Below are 24,284 nucleotides of genomic sequence, written 5' to 3' on the forward strand. Positions count from 1 at the left end.
TACCTTTTACCAAACTCAACCCCCGCTCTAACGCGTCTCCCGAAACTCGAAAATTCACTCCGCTCACCGCACACACACATTGCACCGGTACATCTTCCAACTCGCACCAGCTAACAATCTTGTCTCTGTCCATCTCCGCACTACTGCCTGCGTGATTCCACAGCCCCTGAAAATCCAATCCCGGATGAGCCCCCACAAATATACCACTTGCCCAAAAGGGTGGTATATGTCTAGGGGAAAAAGTCCAGCCACTCTCCAACCCTGCCTCCCACATACGCAGGTGTTGTGGGAATCAAGTTAATGCAGCGTCGCACACACACAATATCAAACACACTCCAGATACCGTTATAAAATATACTTTAAAGACTTTACTAAAAGTAAATGAGTACTAACAATACAGTATATATGAAGGAAAAGAAAATATAGTAAAAAAGGCGCCAAACTTATCAGAGTTCAGTCAGTTTAGTGCACATTGTTGGAGCTCAACCATCGAACCATTCGACCCCTCATCGCTTTCCTCGGACCTCCACGTCCTCGCACCTGGGACCACCCTGGTGGTCGACCGAGCAGTGCAGCACGTGTCCACCTTCTTCGGCATCTCCTTCCCGCCTCCTCCGAAAAGACCACGAAAACCCAGCTCCCAGACCCTCAAGACAAAATAACATTCCCCCATTAGTTAACAAAGGAATACAATCCCTGTTATCAGCAATTCTAAAGCTAAACAAACTGCTAGAAGGTTTGAGAATGTTCTGCAAGAAACACTCTCTCACCATAACAAAGAAGCAGGTTTACTTTTACCCACAAAGAAGCCATTTTGACTAACATATGCAGTACATGAGTTTTGTGAGTATGTGGTTCACTGCACTGAAGCCTCTTTCAACAAGGTAGGAGGATGGAAATGCAGTGAAGGACATTTTGGCTCTTCTGCAAAGACCAGGAAACTTCATGTAACAGTGTAGCCACATACCACAGAAGTCGACATTTTTGAAAACCATTTGTGCTTCTTCATCATTCTGAATTTCAACAATTTCTTTTCCCAAGCTATCTTCCTGTTCCTCCACCTTGCAAAGAAATGGGTTAATTACCTAGACTACAATTTCCAGATTCTTCAAATCCTTGAATTGATTCTGAAAATCCTTCTTCTGAGACCACTGGTGTAAGTAGTACTCTTGCAAATGGCCGTCTGTGAAAGAGAGTGCCATACTTTCCATGCAGAGAAACTATGAGAAAATTCTTCTCCCAATGTTTTGCTTATATATTTCTAATTTTCTGTTAAATGTTGACACTGCACTTTTTGCCTGGATTAAATTGAAATTCTCACCTTGCAGTTTCATATTTAGAATGTTCATTTTGTCCTTCAGATTGGCTGGGTATGCCACATCTCCAACTAGAAGTTTAATCTTGTTTCCCAAGCTCTTATCAACTTTGAGCAAAAGTTCAACCACAGAATCAAAAAGATCAAGGAAGCATTTAAGCAACGGCCTTTTGACAGCCAACACACTTCGGTATGAAGAACAACAACACACACAAAATACTAGTGGAACACAGCAGGCCAGGCAGCATCTATAAGAGAAGTACTGTCGACATTTCGGGCCGAGACCCTTTGTCAGACCTTTCGGTTAGTCCTGACGAAGGGTCTTGGCATTCAAACTCTTCACCATTACCTTGGCGTAACTGGAGAAACTTTCAGCTCTTTAATGGATAATCTTTAATTTTGTTGATAACAGATATTATGAGTCATGCTTGAAAAAAGTTGTGAGCTGAGGTTTTTGGCTGCAATGTGTTTGAGGATGAATTACACAATGGATTGCAAACAGATTTGGAACTTTTTTTTCATAAATGCTACTGAACAGCACGGTGACCTGTCATATATAGTGCTCCATCTGTTGCACTGGAGATCACGTCCCCAGTTGGAATACTTTTATCCTTAATATACATTTTGAGCTCATCTTAGATTGATTCTCCATTTATATTTGTTTTTAACTTTTTACAAAAGAGAATCTCTTCATAAACATTTCCATTTTTGATAGACTGTACATATGCCATTTGCAATGCCTCACTGTCTTTCACAGTTGACTCATCCAGTTGTATCCCAAATTCTGTTTTTTGTAGCTCTGTACATAGTTGATACTCAATGTCTTCACTCAATAGAACGAGCTACAGAGTTATTACTCAGAGGAATTGATTTTAAAATGCTGGTATCCATTTTGAGAACAGTGGTAAGCACTTCTGTTACAGCAGGCATTATTAATCTTTCACCAATTGTATGAGATTTTCCACACTTTGCTATCATTTTGGAAATGTTATAAGAAGCAGTAAGACCACTATCAAGGTAATTTTTAGCTTTCTTGGCAAATGACTCGAGTGCGCAATTCTTTTCAAATGCTTTTTTCATCTTCTCGAACTGAGTAATATCATAAGTATCCTTTTCAGGGTGTCTTTTACAGAAGTATTCCTGCAATCCTGAGGGCTTCAGGGCTTCATTAGACAGTACAGCTTCACAATAAGACACACGGGGCATCGCTGATCTGACGAGAACGGATTAAAAGCATCCTTCAGGTTTGTAACATTGTATTGAAGTACTTACTGTAGTTTCTGTTTCTTAGTAGGCTTAGAATTCAAGGCTTCACTGCCTTCAGACTCATAGAGATCCTGTCATACATATTTATACATCATTAATGGGGCTAAATTAACATAAACAATTAACACAAACTGGGAGTGCCTGTGGGATGTTGATGACAGCAGCAAGTTGACATGGTCAGTCAGGTCTCATGCCTCAAGTTACGGTGCCACTTACTGCACCCTCCCAAGAACTTTAAACACCCCCTGATGACTTCTATTTCCCCTAACACCCCCTTAGGACACGTAGCTGCCCCGTTGGGAATCACTGCGCTATACCTTTAAATCATTGGAAACCATTTCAATGGGAGGTCATTCCTTGAAAATCTGCTAAAGCAACCTGGTATGCTATGTTAGAAAATAGCCAAGTAGCCAACAGCAGTGACCTTGGTGACACAGTTTGAATTGTTATTTGAGTTCTTACCATTAACTGAGTGATTGATGATACATATTAGTTATACTCTTAAATATAAAAATCTACTTTTGGTTCAAACTTATAGTAAGCCACATTAATCAGTAATAACCATTAAGAAATAATTGTTAATTTGATGATAAGGATATTTAATATTCTTTCTAATCAGCTTTTTGTGATTCATTTTAAGACACATTTTTTTCTGTTTGTTGGTTCTTTAGGGATAATTTCCTATTTTGCTCTTCCTGTAGGGAGCTTCACCAAATGAGACCACATTTTAGAATTTGTTATGTACAGCTTTTCATTTGTAATTTTAAATTATTGTGAAGGTCTTGTCAGATGCACACAATATTGGAAAATTAATATGGTGCAAAATTAGATTTCCATCAATCATCTGTCCCTTTGCTAACGAAGTTCAGCAAAAGCAAAATTTTACCACTTGAGATACAAGAGAAAATCCTGGATTTGGTTTTGTATTAAAACCTAAAACTCTTTAAATCTTGAACTGACTGAAAAACTGAAGAGGATCAATACTGTCAGTACATTTTTATGGCTTTCAGTTCGGGAATGTGATGGCACTTTCAACAGCTGATTAGCCAGTAGTCTCACTGGGATTACTATTCACAGGGAACGGAACTTCTTATAGATTTCCAAGTCTGTATAATTATCAGATGCAATTTATTACTGATTTTCTGTCTACATTTTCTACCTGCACAAAGTTCATAAGATATATTCCACAATATATTCACCCCATTATAAAGATGAAGCAAGCAGAGACAACATAACATAACAAAAGAATTGTACTTGTTGACAGGTCAGTCCATGAAAACTAATAAATTAATGTGGTAAAGGAGATCCAGGTTTATACAGATACCGCACATATTGGATGCAAAGAACAAGCACACAAATTAAGAGCAGGTGTCAAATACTCAGCCCATCAAGCCTGTTCTGGCATTCAATAAGATCATGGGAAATCTCATTGTGAATTAAACTCTACATTCACAGCTACACTTTCTAACCTTCCACCACCTTTCTATTAAGAATCTATCTAATTCTGACTTAAAATATTCAAAGTTTCTGCTTTGACTGCCGTTTGAGGAAGAGAATTCCAGAGACTCATGACCTTCTGAGCAAAATAGATTTGCATCATCCCAGACTTAAATGTCTAACACTTTATTTTTGATAGTGATTCTGTTTCTGGGTTACTCGCAGAGAGGAAGCAGCCTGATCACATCTTCCCTGAAAGGACCCCTCAGGATTTCACATGTTTCTATCTTGTCCTTTCTCACTCACCTAAACTCTAACAGGTACAAACCCAGACTATCCAAACTTTCCTCTTTGGATAACCCATGCACTTAGAGTAACAATCTAGTAAACCTCCTCTGAAATGATTCCAATATGTTTACATTTTACTATGCATTGTCCTCAAAATGTGACCTCACCAATGATGAACACTATTGTCACAATGTGCACTGGCAATGTCAGAAAACAGATAAGGAGGAAAGACAGACTCCAATGTAGAGACAGCGACCAGAGTTTGCTCATAAGATTTCCAACAGAATATTGATGGCTCGGCTGAGCGACACTGTGAGAAATAACATTATCAAAACTAGAACATTGCCTCTAGTGCTAATTGGGCATCCACTTAAATAATACAAGTAATATGGAATCCTTGAGACTATCAAAATAAACTTAACAAGTTGAAACAGAAAGCACCGGGAGATCACATTACCTCGAAGAAAGCACAATTAACAACTAACATCTCTCGTTAAACAACGACTAACCATTTCAGGTGCTTTAAAAACCTTGAAGCCCTGAACTCTCAGACTGTCCACACAAGCTCAGAGCTAATTACAACTATGATCCTTCTACTTTATAGAGAACGACAATAATCTACTATTAAATGAAGTGTTATCTTAGCAACACAAACAAAATGCTGGAGGAACTCAGCAGGCCAGACAGCATCTATGGAAAAGACTATAGTCAATGTTTCAGGCCGAGACCCTTCATCAACACTGGAGGCAAAGAGGTGCAAATTCAGAGTGAGAAGCTGGGGCGATGGGAAGAAGAAACACAAGGTAGTAGGTGATAGGTGAAACCAGGACAGGGGGAGTGGTGAAATAAAGAGGTGGGGAGTTGATTGGTGAAAGAGATAAAGGCTGGAGAAGTGTTATCTTTTTATCTTTTCTCTCAAAATAGATATTTTCACATTTTTTGACATTATGCTCTATCTGCCATATCTTTGCTACTCAGCCTATCTATATCCCTTCAGAGAGCTTTATATCCGTTTCACAACTTCCATTTTTAACTATTTTTGTACCATTTGCAAATTTAGCAACTCTGTCTTTGAGATTTTCATAGAATTGGGAGGCACAGAACAGAGAGATACTGTATACTGTACTTTTATATCTTGCTGACACTTCTGAGGTTGTGTCTAACAGATATATTATCCTGCAGTCAATGTGAATCCAAACATATTACAGACTATGGCAAAATAAGTAATTTTCTTAGCATTGTTTGACCAGTTGTGCCCATTTGTATTTCCAAATTCTAACCAAATGTAATTGTTCAGATTTGTATATATATATATATATCACTTGTCATTTGCTTCACACAGGCACCGAGACACCACTTGTAAACTGGCAGGAAGCAAGATTTAAATAGGAATGAGGCGAAAGACATGCTACCATGATCCTAACATTGCCATCACCTCATTACTGGTAGAATCAAATGCACCTTCCTTGTCTGAACCTTTCAGAATTTTTGAACCTGATGGACAGAAAGAAAGGAGTGTGGGTGGATATTATTTTTAAATGCTGTAACCCACAAATGATATGTAGTACAATGTAGTTCCAGAGGTATATTAACAAGTAAAAATGATAAGAAGTGCAAGGATTTTATGAATGATAAGCTGGTGAAGACGGCTTTAAAAACCAAGAACTTTATACCACAGGAAAAATGATAAAGGTAATCCATGAAAGGTCTTCAAGTGAAAGCACAGTTGTTTTTTCTTGTGTAACAAAGGCTGACTTTCAAATCCAGATCAGTGAACTGAGGGTTGCAAGACCAAAGACCTACAAAATGTTATTGAACATCAGTTGACAAGTACTTCCAACCTTCATCATGCCTATTGAATTAAGTGAACTTTATTCCTAAAATGCCATTGACAAGTCATTGTTACTTGGAGGAAAATTATTGTATACGTCAGGAAAAAAGCTTCAACAAAAGGAAGAAAAATGAAACTATTTGCTCTTTATTTCAATAATACCAAGTGGCATAATATGTAAGCATTATCCAAAGGAAAAGTAAATAGTTACTTTTTATCAATAGAATGCAGTTTATGTTGTCAACCACAGAGCTTGTATTCTGCTAAGTTGACACTTCAGTGATATATCATGTCATTGTCCAATATAATTAGAAGGATAAAGGAGAATATGTCATGAGCCATATGCACATGATACTGTCACAAAAAGAGCCTAAGCAAAGATTGCAAATCTATTCGTACAAATGCCTATGGCACTGAAAGTTGCTGCAATCACCTTCTTCATCTTAAATGTAGGCACAAACTAGCTGCTTTGTTAGTGTTAAAGTTGAACAAATCTCTTGGGAATCTTCTTTGCTGAGGCTTTAGGAAAGTTCTCAGTTCCCAACAAAAAGAAGAAAAGCTTAACTATTTTTTATTCTCTCTTCTGAAACAGTTTCTATAAAATATTTCTATAAAATATCCATGTTCCCATTTTCTTCAGAAATATATATGGCACCTAAGGAATTGTAAGTTCATTGTTCAGCTAAGGAAAATTATAGCACTGCAAATAAAGTAAAAAATATTTAGTTATCAACCAATCCATGTAATTTAATTACACCATACCTCCATCCTGGAACTAACAGGATAAACTTGCTTAAAATATTTTCAACTTTAAAAATGCAGAAAATCAAGATAATAGGTCCATGACTAGGGGCAGTCACGGTACTCTTAGTAATGCACAATAGTTCAATTAAATGTGTGTGTTAACTCCTTCTTTAATTATTTTTAGTCTATTAAATTATTAAGTAATTTTTGTTATAGGATATCTTTGCAATTCCTTTAGCCTAGCCTCTAACTTGTGTTTGAATTTTGCCTTTGAACCATACAATTTTGCCTTTATACCATACTCTGATATAATAATGGCTACTATTTTGCAGGTTAAAAGCTTATAGCAAATGAAGTTATTAATTCTTCAATAGAACCTTCCAATTAATTTGGTGTGTTTTGTCTTTTTTATGCTTTTCCATGTCCTATCAGTTCTCCTCTTTCACTCTATTGCTACTGAATCTACTTCAACAATGCTTTTAGACAGTGATTCCTAGATCACATCTTATTGTATGTTGTATTCATTCAAACTAAGTATTAAGGCTTTGGCACACATAAAAACATTTACTAGAATGATGTTACAGATGAAAAGTAGATTATGTGGGAAGAATGGAGAATCTCTAGTCATTCTTTCTTCTATCATAGAATGCTAAGAAAAGTTGTCAGAATTATGTATAGTTTCAAAAGTGTAAATATGAAAGAAATGTTTCTAGTTGTAACCACAGAACAAACATTTAATGTGTCTGGCAAAGCTGTTGTGGAGAAACCTTCATTCACACAGTGAGCTGACAGATCAGAAAAATATTGCTGGGGAAGGTAGTCAAAGCAGATCTACAAGTAATTTTTCAAAGATACAAACTGCAGAGCTATGGAAGCTGAGATAAGTTGAATAATTCCACCAAATTTAACATTAATTCTGTGCTGTGACATTGTATGATGGTACAAAATTATTAAACATAAAGCTGAGCGGAAATGTGTTATGCTCTTGTTCATCAATCTGTAATTAAGTTATGTAGTTAACTATTGGTACCAGTAGGTTCTTTTTTTCTTTCCAGAGTTTAATAGTGAAGTTTCCAGTGACTTGAATATTTATCATTTGAAGTTTTATCATCAATTTATAGTAAGATTATTTAACAATGAATGGAGTGAGTGTTGGATGCTGGGTATGTCAGAATATGTTAATACTGAGAGGGTGGGGCTTGAGACATTGGCAGATGTGTGTAGATTAATGGATCTTTAACAGAAAATTAATAGGTGGCTTGTCATGGAGTGTGATAGGCAGATGTGTCATTAGGCATCAGGTCAACAGACAGTGATTGAGAAGGGTTGGGACAGTAGGTTGTTGGTAATGGGGACAGACTTGGATTTTATGATCTAGTTGATGATTTTAAGCAAGTGGAAGTGGGTGTCACAAGCCTGGGGACCCAAAGGAGAATGGACGAACACATTACTTCAACATGACATCCAGAAGCTGAAACTGAATTGCAAGGGCCTCCTTTTACACATATCTGCAGCTTGTGCGTGCTTAGACAAAACCCCAGAAGTTATGGCTTGGCGTTTATGTCCAAACTCCATTTTTCATCGGTACTGCAGACTCATAAATAACCCTAAAGGAAAAATGCATATTCCATGCAATTATCACCCAGTTTTTCTTTATATTTGATTTCTCATTGAAATTCAGCTACACAGCCCTCAGAAACATGGTGTCATGAGACATACAAGTGCTGCTCTTCTCACGTGTTGCCTGAGTTCTCAGTTCTCCAATCGTTATATTATTTTCCAATGGAGTCTTATGAATATACATTATTGCATCTTTATACAGTACATAACATGATTGTCACACTTAACCTTTTCATTCTGGTGGGGGAAGAGATTTTTCTCCTGAACATTTGTTTCTTGGTCATGGTTACATGGAGCAGCTGAAGTAACAGATGTCATTGTGAAGTAGTAAGCAAGCTTTAGACATCAAACTCCAATGTGTTTCATCTTCAGACTGTACTTTTCTAGTTTTCTTGTTTTCCAAATAGATTTTATAAGTATCTGGCTCTTTGAACACAGAAGAGTTCACTTTGCTCACACCTCGCATCATCCTCCTAGAAAAATGAAAAACTCTTACATGGGTTAATTAAAAATGCAGCATTTGCTGGCTGTTTCCTGTCTAACTATATTTCATTTAAGTAAAACACTGAAAGGTATAGCAAGTTACACATATTGAAAAAGAGATTTTAAAATACTTTCCTGGTGATATTCCTCATAAACTTAAAGGTTACTTTTGCTCAGTTGAAACCAGTGAACAGTCCCAGGCTTTCTGGGATCATTATCCTCAATGGAATTAGAAGTTGAATTCAGACCACAAACTTGCTTTTGTATTTAGTTTCTCCATTTAGAAGTAAAAGCACAAGACTTGTATGAGCAGTTCAATAAAAAAATAACCTGCTTAAGAACTGTTGGCATGGGATAACCAAATGGGGTTACGGCTTGATGACTGACTTTGTACTTGAATTTTGCTGTACTAGTAAAGGAAATACTGGCTATTTTGACATAGTAAAATTGTAAATCTTGCCACTTGCAAATGCACGATAGGATGAGGATCCCTGAATATTGCTCTCTGCAATACCCTCTCCCGCCACTGATCCACACTAGCAAGACTTCCAGTATCCCTGACAACTACACAATGAAGGAAGCCCTGAACACCGGCTGTAGCTGCTGTGAAGAGACAGTAATCTTGCTTTGATTGCCACCAACCAGAGTACTTAGGGAGGGTCTGCCATGCTAGCCATAAAAGGGCAGAGGAGATAATATAGGGCAGCTGTGGTGTCGCAGGCCACGGTTGGAGACAGTGTCCTAACAGGGCAAGGGGAATCAGAGTCACCCACCAAGAGATCAAAACAAAACCTAAGTCCCCAAACCTGACAGCACCCTCTCCCTCCAATCTGAGTGTTGACCAGATTATAGAACTAGTGAAGACAGGCTCGAGATCAGGCAAATGGCTGGCAGCAAGCACTACCGTCAGCACTGGTGAGCCACTCATGTTAGGGGGCTGACAATGTGATATGTTAGTGGACACAAGAGCATCCGTGTCGATAACTGATCTATAATGGCCGGTGACTGGAGAGGCAGTTTATATTACAGGTGCAGGGGGACGAACAGTAAAGGCAGAAATAAGTGAGTCACTGATACTCAAAATCAGTGGAATGAAGCTTCCAGTGTAGTTCTGGGTCTGTACAAATAATGAGGATACTATTCTTGGAACCATGCAATGGGCATACTGATGGAGGCAGGGGCTCCTATAGACTCTGGAAAGGGAATAACATGGACAAGTTAGGGGTAGAGAACACATATGGAGTGCACAGCGAATCCAGCATAACCGCAGCCGTTCTAATATCTGGGAATTAGAGTCAGGATGGTGTCTATGGGTTACGTTGTCAGCAGCCCCAGTGGTGTGAGCTAGACACAAGCAAGACTGTGGTCGAGTGAAGCTAAACCTATTTAAAATTGAGGGTGTAGGTTTTCGCAGATAAAATCTTGGAGGTATTTTGTTTCAGAAAAGCCATAGGAACGCATTCCTTGAATACCAAAATACTGAACACAAAGTGTGCTGAGATCATTTTACATAAGTACATCATCACATCAGACCAGCCTCTTAAAGTGAACCCCAACTCAATGTTGGAGGTTGTGAATTATGTACATTTCCACCAATTGCGTTACCCTACACAGGTGGCCCCACCCCCAGAAATCACTAAAATTGGCACTGTGAGCCAGTCTAGAGCTCAGACGTGCTGCCTGGCTCAATCCTGTGCTCCACCAGGTGGAGGAACAGCAGGTGCCTCTGGCTCATTCAGAGGTGTGCTGACACGCTCATGGTCATGTTGTGATGGCTGGGCTAGTCTAAGGCGATCTACCTCCTTATCTATGATAAAAGTCTTTTCTCCCTGTTCCAAAAGGCAGAACAGGCCAACATAAGGAGGCCAAGGGATGTTGGTGTGCATCGTGCTGGACAGAGAGTGCTGTATGCCATAATGGGAGATAGGAATGGGTAAAAAGGAATTGAATTTACCAAAGAGGATGGAATGCTGTTGTGAGGCCAACCAGGCAGTCGTGACATCAGCAATGAAATCACCTGGCATTCATAATGGCTGTCCATATACCAACTCAGCCATAGACAACTGCAGGTCTTCTTCTGGAGCTATTCTGAGCCCCAGCAAGACCCATAGGAGATGATCATGCCAACACTCATCAGTCAGGGAAGCTCCCAGAGCAGCCTTTAAGGAGCAGTGAGGCCACTTGCATAGGCCATTGGACTGTGGGTGATATACTATGGTGTGATGTGGCCTAATGCTGAGTTTCCGGCCCTTCGCAACCCAGAGCTCTGATATGAATTTGAGAACACGGTCAGAGAAAATATCAGATTGGGTGACAAACCGAGCAACCCAAGTGCTGATGAACGTCTGAGCCACGTCTACGGCTGTCATCGATGCTAGGGGGATGACCTCTAGCCACCTGGTGATGGTAAAGAGATGTGTGAAATCACAAGGGGTGGGGGAAGAGAACAAACAAGGTCCACATTGACATGGTCAAACCATTGCTTATGGACCTCAAAAGGTGCCAAAGGTGTCGGAACCTGACAGTTAATTTTTGCCCAGAGGCTGCAGTCCAATCACGCACGTCCTTACGAAAGCCATACCACACAAACTTTAGTGCATCCAGTTTCTGTGAGGTGCTTCTGGACCGGATGAGAGAGGCCACGTATGGAGTCAAAAATAGTCCACCTCCAGTTTGCGGGCATGATGGGGTGAAGACAGCTGGTTAAGTCATCACACAGGAGAGAAACCCCAGCTTCCCTGAACTTAACGTCAGCCAACAGCAGGTCCGTGACTGCTGTTCGAAAGCCTGAACCTATAGCTTGATCAGCTCCCTTGGCATTACTTTTCCCCTTGGTATGTTGTATATCAGCTGTGAACTCAGGTATGTAGGCCAGGCGATGTCGCTGCTGGTGCATGAGGGGATTGTGGTCAATGAACGCTGTGAAATGACGACCCCCCCAGAAGAAGATGAAAATGGCGGACAGCAGATAGAGACAGAGAAGCTCACTGTCTAATGTGTTGTACTTCATTTTGGGAGGACAGAGATACTGGCTGAAGGCGGCAAGTGGCTGTCACACCAGCCATTTGTGCACAGCGTCAAGAGTAATAGCCACGGGTGCATGGGGGAGCAGGTGTACCAATGGGGTTGTATTGGAAAGAGCTCATTTAGTGTCATCAAATGCCCTGGTCACATCCGCTGACCAGTCAAGCACGTGATCAGGGGTACAGCCTTTAAGCGCACTATTCAGAGGAGGCATAAGTTCAGTATCTCGCAGAATGAAGCAGAGATAGAAATTCACCACGCCAGTAGCTTTTTAGTAGTGTAGGGTGGTGTGAAATCCGTAACCGTGGCTACTTTTTGTGGGAGAGGTTTCACACCTTCTGCAGTGATACGATAGTCGAGAAAGTCAATGACAGCCCACACTAGCATATAATAGGGTTAATAATCAACCCGTGGTGGATTAAGTGCTCAAAAAGTGTGCTGAGATGACATACATGTTCTAATTTAGATACACTGGTGACAAATATGTCATCCAGGTAAACAAAAAGAAAAGCTAAATCTTTTAATACAAGTCCATCAGCCATTGGGAAGTCCATGCTGCTTTTTTCGGTCCAAATGGCATGTGCAGAAACTCAAAGAAGCCAAATGGGGTTATCATAGCTGTTTTGGGAATGTCCTCTGAGCACACAGAGGCCCGATGGTAGCCCATAGCTAAATCACCTTCGAAAAAAATTGACTTTCTGGCTAAAGGTGGTGGATGTATGGTCTTGGTGACAATTGGCATGGGGTGTGGAGAAAAGGGGGTGTTGCCCTCTTTAAGGCGTCAGTAATCGCAACATGAGCAGAAACCACTATTGAACTTAGGGACCACATGGAGGAGCAAAGCCAAGGGCCTATTCAACTGGCATACAATGCCAAGTCTTTCCACGTTGGCAAACTCACTCTTCACATTTGCCAGCTTTTCTGGGTCCATTCTATGTGTGTGGGCATGGACTGGCATGTGCTCAATGCCATGTTTTGTGACTGTTGTGAAGAATGTCTGTTTGGTGAGGTTTGGGAATTCACCTAGCAGTTGCGTACACTCGCTTGCGGCGATGCACGTGCTTGACAGAGTCATTGTGGGGAACCTACTGGGGGAGCAGGTTAATGACCCAAAATCCTTGACATCCACGAGCAGGCAGTTCTTAAGATCAACCAGCAGCCCTTGGATATGCAGGGATTCTGCACCAAGTAGAGGTTTAGCCACCATAGCCAGGACAAAGTCCCATGTATAACATTACCCACTGAAGAAGAGTGTCACCTGTTGTGTCCCATAGGTCTGGATCCTGTTGCCTTTGGCAGCCTCCAGCGAGGTTTTGTTGCTCTTTACCTTCTCATCAGCAGGTGATGCCAGCTGCACTCTCGCCTGAGCACCCATGCCACACAAGAATCATCACCCTGAAGGGATGTCCGTTATGAACAGTAGACAACCCTGGCAGCCAGAAGCCATAGTGTTCACAGATCTCTGGTGTCTCGATGAGGTGGCACTGTCAAGGCTGCAAGGCGGTCGGCACTTCCTACCAAAGTGAGTGTGGTAAAAACACAGGCCCAGATTCGTCTGTTTCACGCTGTGGGTGCCCCTATACTGAGGACCTTGCTGACAGGGCTTATTGAGAAGGAAGGAGGAATGATGCACAGCTCCCTATAGTCCATCACAGGTGTATTAGCGAGGGCTATGCAACTTGATCAGGCATTAACCATGCAAAAACTATTTTGGATCTGGAGATTTTCCCTGAGGAAATAAGACAATTATGCACAATATTCCTACAGAATGGCTACAAGGTGAAGGAATTAAAGGCACTGAGGGAAAACCAGGAAACCTAACAATGAGGAGAAACCTGTCACTACTACCTGTCTTCCCTATATTCCACAGTTTCTGGAAGGATCGCCAGGATCCTGAAGAAATACCGGATTGATGCCATTCTCAAACCCATAAAGAAGCTCAAGTCACAGCTTATGCAGGTCAAAGATGACCCGGAAATCAGGTTGGCTGGCGTTTACAGATTACCTGTGAATGCGAAGCAGCGTATATTGGCTGGACAGGATGCACGGTGGAAACCAGCATCAAGGAGCACAGGAGGTGTGTCCCAGAGATCTTGGCTGTAGCAGAACACTGCATTTGCAATGGCCATAGGATTGACCTTGACGGCACGAAGCTACTGTGACATGCCAATGGCTTTTGGGACCACCTGGTGAAGAAAGCAATAGAAATAAAACTAGAGGAAAAGAATTTTAACGAAGACTAAGGTCTCACTCTAAGTAAGAACTCGAATTTGATTGTAAACAAGATGGGAGAACGGAAAAATAATTGGATGAGGACCAACCAATCAGGAGGGATGATGACTGGGTATAAATACCACTGGACTAGACTTGCCCAGGCATCATCCCTAATGAAGATGGCAGAGTTTGTCATCAAAATGTCAGTTATGATCGATACCTATACCTGGCTGCAAGCCCAAGAAGAGTTTATTGATCAGGCATTTGCTGCATGAAGAGATCTTTAAAAATAAAACAAGGATGATGATTTCCCAAGAGAGACAGCTTGTGGTCTATTAGTTCCGAAGGCTTACCTTTGCCGAGGCCGGGCAAGGAGAGCAACTGTTTGACAGGTTCAGTCTCCAATACTCCAAAAGTCTGCAAAAGGAGAGTTTTCAGTGATCGGTATTTATCGTGTTTAGGCCAGTGTTCTAGTAGATTTATCACTCTCACAGTGTGGAGTTGCTGAATGACGCTACTACATAGAAATATTTGGTGCCTGTCTCCAGAACACAGAAGTTTCTCAGGCTAGGACAGTGCTAATAGATTTTGAGGGTTCCCATTAGCCCCTCAGCCCCTAGACCGATTTGCCTTCACCCTTGGTAGGCAGCAGTGTATATGGACCAGACTCCTCCAGCAACTCCTCAGTAGCCCACTTTTTCATAAGGTCATGGCATAGACTGTGGAAAAGCTCAGTTTGACACTGTAACTGCTGGACCATCTTACAATTGTAGATGATTTACTAATTGCTTCGGAGGATGAAGTAGGTCAGTTAGGGGTGATTGCCAATGTTTTGGAAATTCAGTAGGACAGAGGTTTAAAATCAGCCCACACAAGGCTCAGATAGGGCAACAAATGATACAGTACCTAGGATACACAATGCTGCAATGGAGGAAGGACATTTCAGATGACAGTCATTCTGCAATTAGTTCCATGCCCCACCTAGTCAATGTAAGGGGAGTGAGGAAGGTAATTACTGACGATAATTTTGTATCAGGGTTCTCAGCACCAATACAGGCCTTAATCAAAGGAGGGAAACCTCCCTCTGGAGGAAGTAAAATGGAGGCCAGATGAGGAAAATTCCTTTACACCCTAAATTCCTTTAATGTGGTATCAAAGGTCGATAACTCATAAAGAGAGCTTTTGGTACACTGCCCTTCATAAGGCAATATACTAAATGCAGGAGCTGTGATGTTTTGTCGAAGTTGTATAAGAGGTTGGTGCAGTTAAATTTTTAGTTTCGTGTGCAGATTTAGTCACCTACCTATGAACAAAGGTATCAATAGGAATTAAATAGTTTAGAAAAATTTATAAGGATGTTGCCTGGACTTGATCTGTGTTATAGGGAAAGACTGAATAGATTAAGACTTTATTCCCTGGAGCATAGGAGAATGAGGGAGATTTGATAGAGGTGTACAAATTTATGAGGAGTATAAATCAGGTAAATGCAAGCAGGCTTTTTCCACTGAGGTTGAGTGAGAGCAGAACTGGAGGTCATGGGTTAAGGATGAAAGATGAAATACTTAAGGGGAACGTAAGGGGCTAATTTTCTCAGGGTGTGGTGTGATTGTTGAGTGAGCTGCCAGAGGAAATGATGGATGTAGGTTAGGGTTAGGGCAACATTTCAGAGGTTTGTATAGGTACATGGATAGGAAGGATACAGAGGGCTATGGTTCAGGTGTGGGCCAATGGGACTAGGCAGTATAATAGTTGGACACAGACTAGATGGGCTGAATGGCCTGCTTCTTCCTGTAGTGCTCTATGACTCCATGAGCGTTCTGTGCAGACTTCTCCACAGGAATCCACACAGAAAATGGAATGATCTTGTGATCAAATTTGCCCATTATCCTCACTCTAAATGTAAGTGAAAATATTGGATCATGTGCAATTAGAAGCCATCACGTTTTCAATGTAATGTGTTAAGTACTGTTAAACAATCTGAAATAAAGTTAAGATGCTAATGTGTCATTCACTGAGAAACAAATTAATGATGCAAATTTTTAGAAAATAGACTTTTTGGCTTTTGTTACTTCCATCTTTCCCTTAATCCCATATGTACATCTCCTCATTTACTTTGCTACCTGTTCTTGCTCTTTGATTCCTGCTTTGTAGACTGCATGGCTCTATGAAGAACATCCTGTTTTTTATTGCAACTTTGCAGCTGGTTTCACAGATTGCTTCCTGAGGATGCTACTTTGCCACATCAAATTCATGGGAAGTCTTTGGGCTCCAGACAACAGGCTTAAGGATTCAGCAGGATATGGATTGGGTGTACTTCTAGGTGTAAAAACGGCAGATTTAGTTTATCCCAGCCCACTGTGAAAGGTTGCACTTTGGGAGATCAAATGTAAAATGAGAATACTCTGTTAATGGTAAGACCCTCAACAATATTCATGTGCAGAGGGAAACTGAGATCTAAAGCTCCCTGAAAGTGATTACCCAGATTGATAGAGTGGTAAGGAAGGAATGTGGCATGTTACCCTTTATTAGTCGAGGATCTGAGTTCAACAATCAAGAAGTTATGTTCCAGCTTTACAAAACTCTAGTTAAACTGCATGTGGGATGTTGCATTTATTTCCAGTTGGCCCATTATAGGAAGGAGATGGTGTAGAAGACTCTTACTTAGATGCTGATTGGATTACAGGCCACATGCTACAAGGAGAGGTTGGACAAACTTGGGTTGTTTTCTCTTCATGGTGGATGCTGGGGGGAGCTTTGATAGAGAGGTTTATGAGATTATGAAAGGCATAGAGTACACAGCTGGTAGCTTTTCCCAGGTTTGAAGTGTCTAATACTAGAAATCGTGCATTCAACATGAGAAGGGGTAAGTTCAAAGGAGACTTGTGGGGCACGTTTTTTTACCTGGAATGCTCTGCCTGGGGTGGTAGTGGAGGAGGAGTTGACAGAAGTATTCAAGAGGCTTTAAGATAGACAAATGGATGTGCAGGAAATTGAAAGATATAGACAGAAGGGATTAGTTTGGTTGGGTAGTTGATTACTAAATTAATTAGTTCAGTACAACATTGCGGGTAAAGGGTCTGTTCCAGCGCTGTACTGTTCTGTATTCTGTTAATAGTAAAAGCTATTCCTCAACTGCTCACAGCAACATTTTGGTCATCATTTTACCTATCAGCATGTTGATGCATGTGCAGATTAAAAACAATGGTGTGATACATTTTGCCGATTAGATAAGGATCAAACTCCTAATTTGGCTCAATTATTTTAAACGTACATTCATCCATAAACTAAGTTCATCTGCATCTGGTACAAATTCAGCTTTTCTTGGGGAAAAAAGATCCAATTTACTTGCCCACTGTACTGTAATTTGATTTTCATTGCTGTTTAAGTGAAAGGAATAGACTTACTGATAAAGAAAACAGGAGCTCGCAATTGTGAACCAGCATCTATGAGATTAAGGCATGGCAATGCATTTAACAGTTAATACAGTGCTTTTGAAGTGCATCCCTGATGTGTTGTGGGAATCACCAGGAACATGTACAAGTTACTATATATTTATAAAGTGTGAACAGTTAGGTTTTTGTTTCTCCCCATCAGTTTGAGTATATATGCCTTCTGCTTTTTTGTTATCTTCTCACTGATTTCCAGGTGAATTTCCAGGGGATCTATCATCTTATGTTTTGGAACTTGTCTTCGAGAGTCAACTGGAATGACCCATTTGGTTTTCAGATAATTCACAGATGTTAATTTCAACACAAGGAGTTTATGGTGAGATTTCAAAGTACAATGTTTTTAATGGATACCATGTGGTAGCAGTCCCTTCCAGCCCAATGAGCCTACATCACCCGATAACACCATATGACTAATGAACCAACTAACCTATACATCTTTGGAATGTGGGAGTGCACTGGAGCACCTGAAGGAAACCCACGCAGTCACGTGGTGAACGAACAAACTCCTTATAGATAGCGGCAGAACTATAATAGCACTATACTAACCACCGCTCTACCATACCACCCTTACTTCTGACTGCTTTAAAGTTTAAAATAGGATATGAATGAATATTAGATGCTGTGTGCAGAAATAAAACACAAGAGATAAAGTTTTCAAGGTGCACGCCTAGTTTTCATGGATACAGGTAGCACTCTCTACCTTGGCAAAATTATTACTGGGGATTTCACACAAGCTAAGTAAAATTCCAAGGAAAAAGATCTTATAGTTTGTTAAGTTGAGAACTTTGGGATACCTGTCAGAGATTATGTCTGACAAGGGTATTTTTTATATATTATGGAATCGTAGGGCCATATAGCATGAAACAGATTCTTCAGATGACACCCATGGCAACTATGAAGCACCATTCCACACTAATTCCATCTTTCTTTCTCACATCCCCTTCATCTATTTTTCCCTCCTACCACAACGAATGTTACTCACCTATACTGTATTTACGTAAGCCAATTAAACAAAATTATCTTCCTCATCCCAAACTCAATGCATCTGCATCAGATCTAGAAATCTATTAAAAATCAGCTTTAAGGTATACATAAGGCAGATGTTGTCTCTTAGTGTGCAAATATAACAACAATACTCAAAATGTATTTTTATCTGCATTATTAGCAATTCTGTCAAGTACAATGTTAGTTATTACAAACCTTTAGTTATTATTGGATTTCATTTGTAGATAATCACATGATTGACATTTGAAATACCTTTGAATAATCTTGACAATACAAAACTATTTTCCAATTTAACATCTATACTAACAAAACAAAATATCCTTTTTTGCTTTGTATAATTATAAGGAAGCAAAATGTTTAAAAATGCCTATTATTTCAAAAAATGGATTGCAGCATCTTTAAACTAAATGCTCTCATTGATGAGGAGAGTACAATGCAGCAGAGCTCTTTATTGCCTGAGCATTATACATTTTGATTAACGCATGTTATTAATTTATTCCAGTGGTTATATAATTCAATCAGGCATCCAACATTAATTCTTTTAAAAAGAAATGCCAAGACCCAGTATGCTGCACAGAACTTGTCCATGATATTATCTTATTTAACATGAAATAGGCTTAAGGCTAAATGTTGCGTTGAAGACTACTTACATAAAATATGGTTTACTGTGTTTATTACCTCTATTAGCTGTTACGGACATGTTGATGCATGACTTTAGACATAAATATTACACAATATCTCAGTGTATGACAAATTTAACAGAACTAATCTTTTACAGCCAGGTGCACTCATTCGTTTAATCCTCTACTGCAGCGTATACTTATGGTATTAATATCTTAGTTCTGGATGACATCTAAAAATTAACATTTGAATAATTTATTTACCATAATATCTCAAAGGATATTTTGTTCATAAATTACTCCAGTTCTCAATTTAAAATTTGTTACAGCAAAATTCAAGATCTTACAAATGGCCCACATTCCTCAGGGACTAAAGAACATCTCCAACATTTCCATTTGCCTATTACCTCCTTGGATGAATTTACCATTGAAACATTGTTCCTTAATTGAGTGTGTTACCGGGATAAATGATAATAAGTAAAAATGATGCTAATATTCTCAGAACTGCCTTTGTCCAAAAACTAAAGTAAAATTTATCCATTTTTTGTACCTGTCCTAAAGGTTGCCTGATTCATTTAAGGAATGAAGATGATGAAGTAACTTACAGAATGTATACCAGGACTCGTGTGCCACTGCAATTGCATTGTTATGTATTCACGTGTATTTCGAACATTACGGGTTGCTGTCGAGTTTCCCTACGTGTTACATACAGACCGTAGAATGAGATAGATGACTTAGAAGTAAAATGAACAGCAGCAGCTTTGTTCCTCACCTCTTCATCCCTCGTGTGTGTTATTCATGGCCACACAGCTTCCCACTGCCATAAGCATAACAAATGACGATGATATGACTGGACCTCATCCAATATTTAAAGTTTTGTTCCTTTCAGCAAGAAAAAATGTGTAATGTGGGTGAGTGAGAAGAAGATGCACCCACCATGAGGTAACGGGCGTTGGAAGCATGGTGAGTGTGAAGAAAACGAGAACAGAATGGTTAAATAAAGCAAAGAAGAGATAGAGAGAGAGTGAGAGAGAGAGATAAGACTAGCTAACTTATCTGGAACGTGACTGTCTTTGAAAATGGTGACAATGTTTGAGAGTAAGGAGCCCGGTGGTGAAATGACAGAGCAATGGATTCATATACTGAAAGATTTGAATATTTTGCACTGACAAGTCAAATTTCAGATGATATTTGTATTCCAACTTCTCTGACTGATGGGTGCAAAAACCTTTAATTTATTACACAGTCTACTGCAACCTGCTAAGCCTGGTGATAAGCCTTTTGAAGACATAGATAAAGTCTTAAAGGATATCTATTTGTCTAAACCTTTGATTATTGCCGAGAGGTTTAAATTCCATAAAAGGAACCAAGAAGAAATCAACAAACAAGAGAAAATCTGCAGACGCTGGAAATACAAGCAACACACACAACATGCTGGAGGAACTCAGCAGGCCAGGCAGCATCTATGGGAAAAAGTATAGTCAAAAGAAAAAATGCACATGGTCAAAGAGTTGGAGAGCAGCAGGGATCACAGAGGGGGAGCAGTGAGAGTGGGTTTCACTGAACTCCTGTCAAAGGAAAGATTTAAACTTCTTCAGGGTAGGCATCCCTGCAAGAGACTTCGCAGAGTAGCAATCATATCACAAACAGGAGAAAATCTGCAGATGCTGGAAATCCCAAGCAACACATACAAAATGCTGGAGGAACTCAGCACGCCATGCAGCATCTATGGAAAAAAGTATAAGAGGAAAGCGAGTTTATTTCACAGTCTATTGAAGTGCTGAAGCAATTGGATGAACTTTGTGATTTTGGACTATTGCCAAATGGCACGTTACATGATAGACTCATATGTGGTCTGTGTAATGAGGCAATTCAGAAACGTTTGTTTACAGAAGACAGAATAACATTACAGAGGGCAATTGAGATGAGTCCATCTATGGAGGTGGCAGCTAAAGAAGCACAGCTATTAAACACATCTCCCAAGTTCATAAAGTTTCTATTAAGTTTAAGAATAAAACACCTTTTGGCAATCAGTGTTACTGATGTGGCAAAACTTGTCACTCGGCAAAAGAATGCTGGTATAAGGATTTAAATTGCTGAAGCTGTGGCAAAAAGGGAAGTATTGAACATACCTGTGAAAGTAAAAAGACACTGTCAAGCAAAATCACAAAAAAAAAAGAAAAATTACTATTGGAGAAACAAAAAAGAAGCATGAACAAGTTCCAAGTAAAATTTAATTTAAGATGGAGCATGCTGAGGATGGACTAAGTGACTCTCACTCCGTGGCTGAAGAAGCTTTGCGTGTTTTATCTGTTTCAGGACATAAAGATGACTATTGGGTGACCCCATAGTTGGATGGGGCCACAATGAGGATGCAGGTGGACACGAATGCTGCAGTGTCATTGGAGACAGTTTACAAAATGAGAAGGTGAAGAGTTGACTTTAAAGACTTACACTGGTGAGGTTGTTTCAGTGAGGGGAGTAGTACATGTTACAGTGGAGATTAACGAACAGAGAAAGAAACATCCGCTGAACGTTGTTAAAGATAGTTATCCAGTGCTTCTGACTGCTTATGGTTGGAGGTGCTCAAACTCAGCTGGCATGAAGTGCACTTGATTGGTGGGTGCGCTGGTCTACAAGAAGTATTGAAGAAACACACAGTAGTATTCAATGAAGAGCTGGGCGGTATGAAAGGAATCACTATTAAGCTGGCTGTTGAGCTTGGGTTCTACACAGAGTATCGGAGGCAGCTGCTGAGCCTTGGTGGCAGCATGGATAAAAGAAAATGGATTGAAGATAAAAGATCAATTAAATGACACAAAAAAAAGAGTGGCGTGAAGAAACCATACAGATGTTCCATGGAAAAGCTGCTAGAAATCAGAGTACCCATACGCAAAGCAGAGACCAGCATGTCTTCTGGAAAAATATGACCGTATGGAAAAGAGGGAGAAACTTCTTTAGTCAGAGTGGTGACTGCGGAATTAGAACATAGAAAGATCTATAGCACATTATAGGCCCTTCGGCCCACAATGGTGTGCTGACCGTGTTCAGCACTAGCATTTGTGGAAGCCAAGCCTTTATGTATAATTAAGGCTGAGGCTGATAGATTCAAGATTGGTCAGGGCATGAAGGGATATGAGGAGAAGGTAAGAGATTGGAGCTGAGGAAAAAATTGGATCAGCCATGGTGAAATGGCAGAGCCGATTTGATGGGCCAAATGGCCTAATTATGCTCCTATATCTTATCTTATCTTGTATCCCAGTTCAGGCAGGAGTTCACCTCTGGATAGAACTAAGAAGGACTATACTTCAGATTTGGAGAGAGCAGCTCCGATGCAAAGGACTGCAGGTCCATGAGAGAGACTAAAGAAAGAAGATCTTAATGTTGTACTCAGTCCTCAGTGCTGAAGCACTGGTGGTGGCTGTCATGTGACCAATACCTTCAATGGTTGACTATTTGCAAGCCCACTGGAAATGAAAGAGAATGAAAATATTTGTGGGTTGGGTTGCCAGTGGAGAATTGAAAGTGGGCACATAATAACATCAAGAACCTTTGGTCAGGATGGCAGAGACAAAGACGTATGACAGGGAAACTAGAAAAGGCAGGAAGCGAGACTACAAGAAAAATCTCTTTAGGAGAGAGTTTGGTGATGGTAAATGCATTTTTGGCGAGTGAAGGCAATGTGTTTCCCATACTGAAGAGGAACCAGGATGGTTATCTGGTGCGCCCATCAATCAATCAGAAACAGTGGAGCTGACAGGCTTTGATGTAAAGGTGCTAATGGAGGATTCAAGGCAGGCAAAGAAGATGAGGAAGTGATCAGAAACCCTTAAAGAAGGTGTATGATGCCATGGCGCTGCCCAGCAGAGATCCCTTTTGTTTTTGTATCAGAAGCTGACCTAAAACTTCCCCAGGAAGCAGTCCTGCTTGAACACTCATTGGGGAACTCTAACTTCAATGAGCTCTTCAACATGGAGAAAAGTGCACCTGGACTAACTTCAATGTTTGAAAAGATGCTTGATAAAGGAGCAGGGTCATCCAACCAGTTCAATCAATGGTTTTAAAGTAACCTAAGTAGACCAGGTAGTCGCTGCAGTAGTGTGCAGTCTACCTAACATGAAGAAATTGAGACACTTGCTTGTCTGGAGCAGAGGATTCCATCTTCTGTTTCACAACTTGGAAGCTACTTTGCTCCCATTCCATCATGAGAAGATAATGAGATTAATAAAAAGGTTGATACTTTAGAAATACTGTGAAAAGCAAATGTGGATGTGAAAGCACTGCTGTCCAGTCTCATGGCCAACAAGGAGATCTCACAGAGTTCACAGACTGGAGTGGTTTTGTTTTTTCAAGAGATGGAAGCAGAACTATAAGGAATCAAAATGAAACTGAGAGAAAGCTTGCCACCCCATTCATGGTGCAACATTTGGAACAAACTGCATGATCTGGTTCCAAACAAATGCAAAAAAAAGACTCTGATATATGACTGTTTCCAATAAACTCATTAACAGTATAAAGGCAAGTGGAACCTTGCCTTGCAATCAATCCCCCCTTAAATTCTACCACTCCCTGTAGTGGGGCCTACATCCCTAGATATTCTTGGTGACCTGCTTGGCGGTCAGAATCATCACATGCCAGTCCTTAATCAGCAAGGTCATTTGTCTTCCATCATCTATGCTTTCTGAGGTGCCACTATGGTAATGCAGTATCCAAGCCAATATCTATATATATGCCACCCAGAGATTAAATGACTTAGGATTCATTCCCAGTTTGTTGGTACCCTAACAGTAACAGTTGGCCTCCAGACTGATTGACTCTCTAGTTTAGCGACTAACCCCAAGGACATGGGGCAGAATAATCCCTAGGGTTATGTCTGGGATAGAGGCAGTCTACTCTCTTTCCCTAGTTTAGAAAAAGAAATGATTTTGTTGTTGGTTGAATTTGATGATTATTCCATTTAATGTTGATAGTTCAACATTTGGTCTGTA

At 40.2% G+C, this 24,284-nt stretch overlaps 1 pseudogene; it reads left to right on the forward strand.

Annotated features, from left to right (window-relative positions):
• The first annotated feature begins 22,857 nt into the window (after positions 1 to 22,857).
• Positions 22,858 to 23,871, forward strand: LOC140727207 (eukaryotic translation initiation factor 4E transporter pseudogene; annotated as a pseudogene).
• The last annotated feature ends 413 nt before the right edge of the window (positions 23,872 to 24,284 follow it).

This window comes from Hemitrygon akajei, chromosome 5, assembly GCF_048418815.1.
Source record: "Hemitrygon akajei chromosome 5, sHemAka1.3, whole genome shotgun sequence".
Lineage (NCBI taxonomy): Eukaryota > Metazoa > Chordata > Chondrichthyes > Myliobatiformes > Dasyatidae > Hemitrygon > Hemitrygon akajei.